The following is a 13,363-nucleotide window of genomic DNA, read 5'->3' as shown; positions in this document are numbered from 1 at the left end:
AAAGGAGAACCCAGGGAACATCTTTGTTTTATTTATATAGTTTTGACCTCTTATAAGACTAAATCTGCTTTGGTAGTCACATTGTTGCGTGTTAACATACTCTGGACTTCAAAGTTCGTTGCAGAAACTTAAGCTCATGCATACCAGGAGGTTTGAATATGTTCTTTGGCAAAAATGCTTGCTGCAATATGCTGATCCATAGTTTGGTTCTATGTTCTTGTCAGGAAATCTTAAACAAAACTGAAAAAAATCAGTCCTGAATCCCACTACGGGCAGTCCCCGGGTTAAGACGGGTTCAGCTTATGACCTTCCGAGGTTAAGGTGCTTTTCAATTATATTCATCAGAAAATATTTCCAGGGTTACGCCGCCTACAACGCTGATCTGTCATAAGAAATATGACACCAAAAATGCAAAATAAAAAATATTTGAAGGTTTTTGGGATTAAAAATGCAATAAGAATGCAGTTTACATAGTTTTGAATGCAGCCAAAGCATTAAAAGTAAGGTTTTCTTAGGATTTTTGACGATGTTCCAGCTTACTACGTGTCTCAAGAATAGAACCCCCGTCGTAACCCAGGGACTGACTTTATTAACAGGCTTCCTACACTGACCTGCAGTCATTTTTAAGGCATATTAAATTTTTAACCTGCGAGGCTACTCACACAGAAGAGAAACTATGTATTTAATTACGGTATAAATGTAATTACAATCTGCATGAATTCATATTCATACAGTTGTGATTCAGGGGAAAAAAACATTCTATGTGCTTTACAGAACCAGATCAAAGCATCTGAACCATGACATAGAAGGTATTTGTACAGCTTCAAATGCAATTATTACCAGGAGGTTCATATTTAAAGCTATGTAACATGTCAGTGTCACACTGACCTGTAATTCAACATACTTGCAATGTACTTCATTAACACTTAAACTGCAACATGCCTAGGGCTAGGCCTCATGGTACTACATACATTGTAGTACATGTATGTACTAGTAAAAAGGAAAATTGTCATATTTAACCATGATTTTATATATATGGACTGACAGTACCCCTACATTAATTTATTAGGCTACATGAATTTACTTCACTTTGTTTGGTTTTATGTACAGCCCTCCACAGGGATGATTCTCTCTTTGGCTTTAATAAAAAGTGTATTAGTACAACATTCATTATTTCATTAGCTCAAAATGCAGGCAGTAGTTGACTGCAAGTTGACTGTGATCTTGTGAGGTATTGACAAAGAGACAGGTATAGCAGTACTGATGTTTATTACAGGTAAACAGGAGATATGTTTATTACAGGTAAACAGGAGATTATAAACATGGGAGCAAACGGATATGTGGTATCCTACCCGCACTGAGGCAAAAACTGACTCTGAGCCAGCTGACTTGTGTTTCTACTCAGACATACATATATGAATATAATTAGTTGTATTTATCACAGATACACAAATAACATGCTGGTGCCAATGGCAGAAAATGCTTTATACATTGGTATAAGGTACAACACGTTAGATAAGTATGTACAGGATATTAGCGGAAAAGTGTTGTCCTTACATTCTAACACACAGTTACTTAAAGTTGTTTCAGCACATTTATAAAGGTTTTATTAAGATTTATAAAGGTTTTAATAAGATTTATAAAGGTTTTAATAAGATTTTTAAAGGTTTTAATAAGATTTTTAAAGGTTTTAATAAGATTTATAAAGGTTTGAAATAAGATTCCCCATTCTTGTGTGATCCTGTTTCTGTATGGAACACTGTTGATGGCCCAACGCTGGATGCCATTAGTGGCTTTGTTGCTGCTGGTCTCTGCAGTTGCTGCTGCTGCTGCTGCCATTTTTGAGAATCATCGCATAACAATGGAGTCTTATTTGCTTGCAATCGTCACTTGTCTGTCCAATCTCTCCCATCTATATCTATGGGCCAGCCTACATAGCCTCATCCAGCAGCAGCATTGTCGGAATAAACAAGCCAATTTCGGCTTCAAGCTATGAAAAAAACCACTCTACGTCCTAGACATCAATTGTAGTGGCCTTCGTCTTCAGGTTCTTGACGCCTGACACCATGTCAATAGGGGCGTTCTAGTTTTATTATACTAATATATTAAAACTGGAACCAGGGTGACCAGATTTTGAAAATTGAAATAAGGGACACCTAAATTGGAGAGGTAGTTGAACAATATATACAGTAGTACCCTCAAAATACGAAAGGCTCAACTTACGAAAAAATCCAAGTTTTTACGAAAGCCAATGCGAAAAATTTTACTGCTCTACATACGAAAAGTTTCAAGATACGAAAGGTTTCTGAAAGTCCGAGATTCGCCCCATAACAATTTTGAAACTCGCGCCGCACGCCGCCATCTTAGTGCTAGTAGACTCGCCACCATCCTCCTGCTCTCCCATTGGTTCCTGATGCTAGCCAAGCCATGTGATCCTTCTCTCTGATTGGACAGCATCCCTCCCATCATGCATCTTCTATACGTACGCGCTGGCGTCCCTTAGCTCGGCCACTCCGCACCCGAAACTTTACCGTACGCAATCGGCATTCGTTTGCTCCAACGATTTCGTTTAGTAACGTAAATTCGTTAGTGATTTCGTTGCAGTACATATTATCATGTTGTGCGAAGACTGTATATTGTGTAACTTTACGTAAATTAACGTAGTCATGGGTCCCAAGAAAGTTGAAATTCCCGGAAAGAAGCGCATGCTCTCTTTGGAGACAAAGATGGAGATCATAAAGAAGTACGAAGCTGGTATACGATTGAGTGTGATCGCAAAGGAATACGGCCGTAATCCGTCGACAATAGGCACCATCCTTAAACAGAAGGATGCCATCAAAGCAACTACACAGTCGAAGGGCATCACTATTTTGTCCAGCAAGAGGAGCCATGTGCACGACGAGATGGAACGGCTGCTCCTCATCTGGATAAAAGACAAAGAAATTGCTGGCGATACAGTAACGGAGACAGCAATCGCTCACAAGGCCAGTGCTATTTTCGGCGATTGATTGCACAGGCGGAAGACGAGGCGGGAGGGGAAGGGACTTCAACGCCAACCCCAGAGTTCAAGGCTTCGCATGGCTGGTTCGAGAAATTTCGTAAACGGACTGGCATCCATTCGGTGGTGCGTCATGGGGAGGCTGCCAGCTCGGACACGAAAGTGGCCGAAGCCTTTAAAAAGACGTTCAACGAGATGATGACCAAGGAAGGCTACAGTTCTCAGCAAGCCTTTAACTGTGATGAGACTGGCCTTTTTTGGAAAAAAATGCCTCGTCGGACATACATCACGGAGGAAGAGAAGAAGCTACCCGGGCATAAGCCTATGAAAGACAGGCTTACGCTCGCACTTTGTTCGAACGCCAGTGGGGATTGCAAGGTGAAGCCCCTACTGGTGTATCACTCCGAGACTCCTCGAGCCTTCAAGGCCCACCAAAGGGTGCTTAAGAGAAGCTTCCAGTGATGTGGAGGGCTAATGCAAAAGCCTGGGTAACGAGGCTTTTTTTTTGTTCACGGAGTGGGTAGATCTGTGTTTTCGGGCCCGACTGTGAAGAGTTTTTTTGCAAGAGATGCACCTCCCCCCCCCTGAAATGTCTGCTGGTGTTGGACAATGCCCCTCCCCACCCTCCTGGCCTCGAGGAAGATATCCTAGCGGAGTATTCCTTCGTTAAGATTCTTTTTCTTCTGCCCAACACCACCCCTCTCCTCCAGCCCATGGACCAGCAAGTGATAGCGAACTTTAAGAAGCTGTACGCGAAACATCCTTTCAAGAGATGTTTCGACATCACTGATACCACAAACCTCATCTTGCGTCAATTTTGGAAGGAGCATTTCGACATCGTTATTTGCATCCGACTTGTGGGAAATTTGTTTCGCTCAGTGGGAAGATCGAAGGAATATGCTCTACAAAATTACAAGGGTAATTCCTTCCACTGAGTGTTCTCTAGTAGTAATTTAGTAAATGGTATAAAACGGGCTGTTAAGCACACAATTCTTCCGTGTGCCTAACGTGTTTTCAGACTTGTGCCAGAAAATCCAAAGGATTAATAATTGCTTGGTAAGCTTAAGTAGGCTAGTTAAATTCCGGTAAAAGTAATTCAGGTAAATGCAATTAATCTAAATAGGACTATGAATAAATCAAACCAAGGCCATAAAATTCCCAGGGTAGTTCAGTTTGGTCCCAGAATTCAATTAAGTTCCGACCCGGTTAAAGTAAAATTAAAGTAAACTAATCCCGAATAGTAATGCTAAGTAAACAGACAGACCTAATTTTGACTAAATTTATTACTACGCCCATATAATTATATAAGCCTTTGTAAAATTATTCAATCTGAGTCTATGCCTAATTAATTCTCACAAACTCCAATATTACAATAGCCTAACTATGTAAAAGGGCTTAAAATTTAGTCAAGGTAAAGAAAACAGTGTATTACGTCTTGAATAAGTAAGTTAAGTTAAATACGTAAGTTAAACGTTAAAAGACGAAACCGCTTCCTCACGAAAAGTCCGTTGGCTCAAATCAGCCGTCCAATAATGGCAGTCTAGTCTTTGTGGAAAATTAGTATTTTGACCTACCTTCAAGTTAACCCAGTTTGGACACACACCTCTTAATTCACGAGTAAACTAAAAACAAATCCTATATATTTAATCAGCAAACCCAGTGGCCTCTAATCGCATTTGTGGAAATAAATTGGTACGTTGATAAGAAATGTTATTCCACTTACCGAATTTTCCGTTGACCGATCAGTGACGATGGCTGTTAAAAGTTTTGGTTGCAGATAAGGATATTCGGATAGGATGTGGTTTTAGGATAGGTACAAACAGGGAAAGGGAGGATCATACAAAACCAACTTATTTAAAGGGGTTTATTAATTTCTAAAACCCTACACAACGTAAATTAAACTTAAAGGGCGAAGTCGATGTAACTAGTTGTCGCCCTTCTTCGCTCGCCGTCTGTTTGAACAAGCACCCAAAAACCTGTGCCCGGCCTAAGCCCACCCCTCGAAAAGGCCTATGTCAGGTCAATGGTTCTTATCACTCCCCAAATCAATTAAAAAATTTCTTAAATAATTTGAAGGGACAGTGAAATCTATTTATTAAATCTATCTATCAAATATTTTAAATGCTAAGTAAAGTTAATCAAGTTATTCAAAATGTAATATTAATTTTTCTGCAGAGCTTATACTAAAGAAAATGGGGTATAGTTACTTTGTAGCTCTTAGCAGTGACTTCGTTAAAGGTTAGAAAATGTATATGTACAAATAAATTTACAACACGACTCATTGACCTAGCTTGGCAGGAGGTTTCGAGGCGAACCTTGAATTCCTCGTGGAGGAAACTCTGGCCTGATACCGTTACCGCCAGAGACTTCGAGGGATTCGACGTGGGCGAAGCTGGTACTGCAGGGTCAGAAACAGTTGATGATCCCGAAACTGTTTTGGAACCAGATCTTGACGAGATCGTTGCACTCGGCAAGTCCATGGGGCTGGTCGTCGACGAGGACGACATCAACGACCTTCTCAAGGAGCACCAAGAGGAGCTTACGACGGATGACCTGAAGGAGTTGGAGGCCATGCAACTTAACGTCGTTCAAGAGGAGTTCTCTAGCAGCGGCGAGGAAGAGGAGGAGGAGCCTATGACAACGGCAGAAATTAAGGATATTCTAGGCGCTTTTCATAAAGTGCAATTGTTTATCGAAAAAAGACACCCCGAAAAGGCTCACACAGGTCGTATGCTTGCGCAGTTCGATGACGTTTGCTTGAGTCGTTTCAGGAACATTGTGAAAAGTAGGCAGAAGCAATCTTCCTTGGATCGTTATTTTTTAAAGAGGCCTTCAGCATTAGCAGGAGTAAGCAAAAAGGAAAAACCAAGTGATAAAAAACAGAAGTTGAAAGCAAAAAGGAAGAACCAAGTGATGAAAAACAGAACGTTGAAAGCGGTGATGAAGTTGAAATTCTGTAAAAAAAAAAAAAAAAAAAAAAGCCTACGTAAAAGTAAAAAAAAAAAAGTTGAAATAAAAAAAAGAAAATTTTTTTTTTACGTAATTTCTAGATTTTTGTAAGTTAAATGTTACAGTTTTGTTAAGGTGTTTCGTAAATTTTAGTTTTATGGTTTTCCTTAAATTTTTTGTGTGTTTTCGTAAAGTTAAGTGTACGTACGTATGTACGTACGTTATCTGCCGTTTGTCCTCCTCCTCCTCTGCCGCCACTATCGGAGATAGCCTCACTCGAAAGGTAAGCTTCCACATTTTACGTTACAGTAATAATATTTCTTGTACACTAATATACACTTTATTTACAGGTTTTCGATTTTTATTCTTAATTTAGGTATTGAATGGTCCAAATTGTTGTGGTATTTCATTGTTTATAGGTCAATTTAGCTTTATCATGAAATTTAATGGGGTGTTTTTGGAGGGCTTGGAACGGATTAGCCATTTTACATGTAAAATGTGTTCCAAGATACGAAAAACTCATTATACGAAGGCCGCCTCGGAACGGATTAATTTTGTATCTCGAGGTACCACTGTATATATATATATATATATATATATATATATATATATATATATATATATATATATATATATATATATTTACATATACATCTATATATACATCTATATATATCATCTATATATATATATATATATATATATATATATATATATATATATATATATATATATATATATATATATATATATATATACACAGTGGGGCCTCGCTTAGTCGCGGATCAGCAATCACGGATTCAGTTAATCACAGGTTTTTCCTTGGACCACTTCTCGGTCTATATTGCTGGTATGAATCCCAGCATCACAGGCTTGTCCATGGTAGGCTAAGCCTCGTCTGGTTCCGATAACCAGCAAATGCATTAACAGATTCACGTGATGATATTAACTGACAATAAAGTAATAACATCATCGACATCAACTTGTAGTTGAGTGGCCAGCAGAAATGTAAACATTGAGTTACACTTCTGTAAGCAGGTTGAGACATACTCGGGACCAGTTGATTCCTTTAATGTACAAGAGTTGATTACAGATCAAGGGATGAGCGGGAACTGACTTGTCTTTTCCTGAACCCCGTGCAAAGAGATACACATAACAGGGAAAACATATCGTACCTCAAATGGAACATTCCTACACCTCCCCTTTAAGATCAAAGCTCCCCATTCAAAGCAAACATAGTATATTCAAAACATAAGTATAGATTTCTCCTTTTAGTTGCAAAAATAATAAAACTGGTAAAGGTAGTAACATATGAAGCAAAGGGAATTCAGCTATAATAAAGATAGTCCTTCGGACATAGCGCTGGAACATACATAAATGGTAAACATGACAAGAGGAACACTTATTAAACCTAAATAATCAGGATTAAAGTATATGCACAAAACTTGACATGTTTAGGGGATATTTATTAAACACAACTAAAATGAATTACTCTGTAATATAATCATCGTGCCATTGCGGGGGACGACGTACCCTAGTGCTACTTCTCTCCTGGGTGGGTACTGGGCCAGCCTCCCCCGAGGCGGTGGGAGTAGGTTCTCCGTCAGGTGGTGTGGGTGGTAGGGATCTCAAATGCTTGCGATTTCTTGTCGAAATTCTTCCGCTCCCGTCTAACCTTATGCGATATTGGCGGTATCTATTCTTTTCAATAACCACCCACCCCGCTTCTATTCCAGGCTCGTGTAGTCACATCCTGGATAGCTACCCTCTCCCCTATTTGTAGGGGGGAAAGATCCTTGGCTTTCTCATTATACTTGGATAATATTCGTTGCTCAACAACGCTTCTTTCCCTCTCTCTTGCGGACAAGGTTTCCGACCACATGCTCGGTGACGAAATGATAACTTTTTAACATTGGCACCGAATCTCGAAGTTGGCGACCCATGGCCAGCTGTGCAGGAGACTTATCTATACCATGTAATGGTGTATTTCTATACTGCAATATCGCCTGAGCTATCTTGTCATTGTCTAGCCCTCCATCAGGTAGAATATTGCCCATTAATGTTCGTTTGGCGGTGCGCACAGCAGCTTCTGCCGCCCGTTGGACGGGTGGGGGTATGTGAGCAGACCGACACTCTCATAGATACCCCCCACTTACCAAAGAAATGTCTCATTTCATGCTCGTTAGATTCGTGCCCTCGTCCACTGATATTTCTTCAGGTGCTCCCCACTGCATAAAATATCTTCTAAAAACTGGGATCAATCTCGCGGATGTAGTTCCGTTAGCGAAGAAATAAATTTCCATCCATCCAGTCAGTCGATCGGCGTAGACCATATACTGCCTCCCTGCTACTTGAAATAAATCTGCAACAGTTCTCTGAAACGGATATTCGGGAGGGGGAGTGTATATAATACTTTCCCTTTGTTGCGAAGGTGCCGCAACGTTGCAATCATGACACTGTGCCCTATAATTTGCCAAGTCACCCTCAATCCCAGGCCAATAAACTGCCTGTCGTGCTCTTCTGATCATGGAGTCAGTTGATTGATGACCTGAATGTAAATTGGTTGCAATGCGTAAACGTAGTGCCTCCGGAACTACCAGACGAACATGCCCCTCGTCATATGCATATGTGACTAATCCTTCAATGACACTCAGTCTATCACGTACATTGAAAAAAGGTTTTAGGCAGGGCTCCACTTGAGACCTTGACGACCGGCCAACCCCCATTCGCTGACACGTCGCTGCAATAGTAATAATCAGGATCCTTCTCTGCTTCCCCCCTCATGGTAGCCCAGTCCATAGTAATGACGTCATCCGCCAGCGATGACGTCATGGAGGCAATACAAACTTCGTTCATAAGTTCCTCCTCTTCTTCGTCTTTGACGGTAGTTTCACTGCGAATCACTGGGTATCTTGATAATGTATCGGCTGCCGAATTCTTCTTCCCCGGCAAATATCTTATGGTAAAACTATATTGCATAGTTTTCTCCTTCAACCTTAGTAGTCTCGGGTTTGTAATGTCTTTTAGGCTCCTATCCCAAAGAGTTTTACCAAAGGTCTATGGTCCGTGATTAAAATGAAATTCGGGCATCCAATAAAAACAATCTCGATTTCCTAAGGCACCATACTACTGCAGCCGCTTCCCCCTCAATGACGGCATAGCCGGCCTCTGCCTCCGTCAGGTGCCTGCTGCCACATAATGCCAGTTTCCATCCCCCCTTACAACAAAAAGGGGCATTGAGATCCTCGCAATTGCAATATTGTTGCAATATAACAAATCCCATTCCTTCTCTGCACCAATCGGTAACAACAGCAGTGCACCTTGTCTTATCATAATATGTCAGTCCGACGCCCAACATCTTGCAAATGCTGTCCCAGGCTGCAACAAAACTGTTTTAAAGGCGTTGGTCCCAATAAACTTTCCGATGGGGGGATTTCTTGAGAAGATCCCTGAATGGTTCCATTACCGGTGCTACAGCCACGAAAGGTGCAATTTGGTTCATAAGTCCAAACCAAGATCTTATATCCGTGATAGTAGGGCTTGCAGGCATGGGGAAGTTCTTAATGGCACTCATACGCTCATTAGAAGGTCTATAATTATCCCAATCAAGTTCGTACCCCACAAACTCTACCTGTCTTTGACAAAATCGGAATTTATCCGGATTCAGCGTAATACCATTATCTCCACATAATTGCAAAAAATCATAGGTATGCCAAAAGGCTCCCTCAACACTGTCGTCATATAACAACACGTCATCTATGCACTTGTACTTTCTGTGTACATCAATAATAACATCATCGAACCTTTTCGTGTATGCATCGGGGGCCGCGCAATGACCCATAGGTGTTCGACAATACTGGTATCTCCCCCATGGTGTAATAAACGTTGTCAACTGTCGGCTCTCCTCATCTAATGGTACCTGGTGGAATCCGGCATAGGCACCAACTACAGTCTTATATGTACAAAGTGGCACACCCGAGAACATGTCAAAAGGAGCACATGTGTGATGCGTTTCTCGTTTGCAATTCTTATTCAGCTCTTGATAGTCCACGGTCCTCCGTGGTTTACCATTTTCTTTGCTACTACTACCATCCTCGCACACCAGTCCGTAGCTGTACCAGCAGGGACCTCCCTAATTACTCCTAATTTGACATCTTCGTCGAGCTGAGCCTTAACATCGGCCTCCCAATGCTTAGGAACTGGTATAGGTGTATGACACGCATAGGGGATGGCACCTTCCCTCAGGTGAATGTGGTGAGGGGCTCCTTTCATCATCGGCAGAGGGTTTCTTGAAACGTTGAATGTAGTCTTCGCAAAACGTTGCAGTAGCCAGTCCCTCAGCCTAGGGACATTCTCCTCCGTGGCAGAGTATGGCATCTCGCGCTGACGACCACCACCCCCTACCCGTGTGCGAACGTTTTCTTCAAGCGTTTGGTGGGGGTTAGTCGACGCAGAGGGTTTTCCGAGTGACGTCATTCACGGTAGCGACAGTATGATGGGGAAACTTTGTATGCACTAGACCTAGTGATTTACACACTCCTAAAGACATATAAAAACGGGTAGCACCTTGCACAACGATAACACTACTGCTCACTGATTTATCACCCAATTCTATTAGATATCAACAGACCCATATATTCTCAATGACTTCTCCCTGCGTGATTTACAATGACATTACACCGAGAGAGATTAGGTACCTTTAAACCCAATTTTGGTAACAAATCTACCCCTACTATACACACTTCTGCCCCAGTGTCTGGAACAGCCTCAACAACGACACAGTCACATGAAAACTCATGCTTAGCCTTTATTTTCACCCATCGGCAGTTTCCCCATGCTGCCGCACATAGGCCTACTTGGCGATTGTCCGCATTAGGTGGATAGGCAACAGTTGCATGACGTAACAGACGCGTCCACAATAGGCGCCGTTTTTGGCGGGGTGTTGCCCCCCTTGATGACAAGAATTTAGCAAAGTGCCCCACAATACCACACTGAAAACAGTTAACATTATCAGCAGGACATTTTCCCTGCCAATGAGAACGACCACCACACTTTTTACACCTGGTATCTGACTTACTGTTACCAGTAGGTTTCGAGCTACTACGGCCACGGCCGTGTCCCTTGTCACTATTATTAGACCTATAGCTAGCAATAATTTTACTTTCACCTTCTAACACACTTTCAACTAGGCCTAAGCCTATCTCATCCCCTTTTACCAAACTAGCTACGTTTGCCCTTCCACGAGCGCTAATACTATCCTTTTCTGCAGATTCATAAATTTCACATTTACGTAACAATTTCTGCACAGTATTGAAAACCTCATGATCCTGTAGGATCTCTTGCTTAAGTCCCACATTGCTTAAACCACTTGTTATCCGCTGAACTAACACAAAATCATTCAGATCAGCTCGACAATGGGGACACTTAAACCCACAATCTAAGGCCAATTGTTGGCACCTATGCACAAAAGATTTCGCGGTTTCTTGATCGCCTTGTTGCGCTGAGAAAAACTTGTCCCATGCCACTGCCTTATTCACAGACTTCGTCATGATCTCCTCCAGTCTGTCAAATGCCTCAGAGGCCGTTAATGAGTTCCACTGAACCTCTAAGTGCGTTGCATCTATAGCCATCCTTAACTTCTCATCGCAGTTTAACCGGATACTGATAAGTGCATTCTCTCCTGAGACGTTTTCTAAGGCCAGCCAATCACTCATAGAGCGACACCATTCTCGAAAACTGCTTTGTGTCATCTCATAGCTACACTTCTCAGGGCACATCGCCCTAACACCTGCCGAGGCTGAACCATGTGGTCTTCCTTGTGCCATGAGGCCAACCAAAGCCTGTAACAAGTCCTGTCCCTCGTGGTGCCGGCGTGCCGGTGTTGCATTCCTGTTTGCAGTGCCCCTGGGGGAACGTCTTGCTGTGCCCCTGGGTGTGTTGTGATGGCCTCGTCTCAGCATCTTGTAGGTCCTGCTTTGGAACGAGAATCACTGCGCCATGTAAGCAGGTTGAGACATACCGGGACCAGTTGATTCCTTTAATGTACAAGAGTTGATTACAGATCAAGGGATGAGCGGGAACTGACTTGTCTTTTCCTGAACCCCGTGCAAAGAGATACACATAACAGGGAAAACATATCGTACCTCAAATGGAACATTCCTACAGTTGTCCTGTTACCATATTGAACGCAAAGGGGGCCAGTTCCCATACACTCCAATCTAATGTTGGCAACGTCACGTAGGGCCCCACAGCGTCATGAAAGGGTAGGCCTTTCAACGAGGGTCGAAAGCAGGGTGGGGCGGAATGTTCCATTTGAGGTACGATATGTTTTCCCTGTTATGTGTAACTCTTTGCACGAGGTTCAGGAAAAGACAAGTCAGTTCCAGCTCATCCCTTGATCTGTAATCAACTCTTGTACATTAAAGGAATCAACTGGTCCCGAGTATGTCTCAACCTGCTTACATGGCGCAGTGATTCTCGTTCCAAAGCAGGACCTACAAGATGCTGAGACGAGGCCATCACAACACACCCAGGGGCACAGCAAGACGTTCCCCCAGGGGCACTGCAAGCAGGAATGCAACACCGGCACGCCGGCACCACGAGGGACAGGACTTGTTACAGGCTTTGGTTGGCCTCAAATTCACGGCGACCTTTGTCATTCTTAACATTTTTAGAAATGTTAGTAGTAGTAGTGTTATTACAGTAGTAATAACATTTAGGAAAACATTAATTTTCAACTCGAACTTCATTATTGTCTTGGTATAACGTAATCAACTTCTCTGAACACTGCCGTCATACAAACGATAATTGTCATAGATTATCGTATATTGTTGTTTGCGATCGGCGACGAAGCGTAAATGTAATAAAACCATTTTTACCTTATATATTATTGTCATATATTCATAATAATGCATATCTTATATATTATTGGCTTATCTTCATACTAAAAAGCCTCTTCAAGGAATAATTCCTTGGGGAATGCATTTTTCAAAAGACAAAAATACACTTTACAAGTTTACAGTATGCACTGATTACTGTATTTTGATGTGATTACATTAATATTACGGTATGGTACTGTAAGCAGTACAGTAACTATTTTTTATCATAAATATATATTCATTCACGAAAAAACCAAGTATGATCACCGTGACGTCACCAAACCTACGGTCTCACTTGTACATACTATTTTTACATAATGTGATAGTGGTTACACCGTTCAACAAACTACATTGTATTTTACTTAAGTATCCTCTAAACTCTATCATAAATCACTTTACTTACTTTTTTTGGAGCCCAAATACTATACTAAATCCCGGAAAATTAACAAAATCGCGAATTTTATCATAGAGCAAGATTCACTAATTACTGTGTTTTCTTCTTCTTTTCATGACTAAATGCATTTTTAGGATAAACTCA

Source organism: Macrobrachium nipponense, chromosome 23 (assembly GCF_015104395.2).
Source record: "Macrobrachium nipponense isolate FS-2020 chromosome 23, ASM1510439v2, whole genome shotgun sequence".
NCBI lineage: Eukaryota > Metazoa > Arthropoda > Malacostraca > Decapoda > Palaemonidae > Macrobrachium > Macrobrachium nipponense.
The sequence above is the reverse complement of the archived record's forward strand: the minus strand, read 5'-3'. Positions refer to the sequence as shown.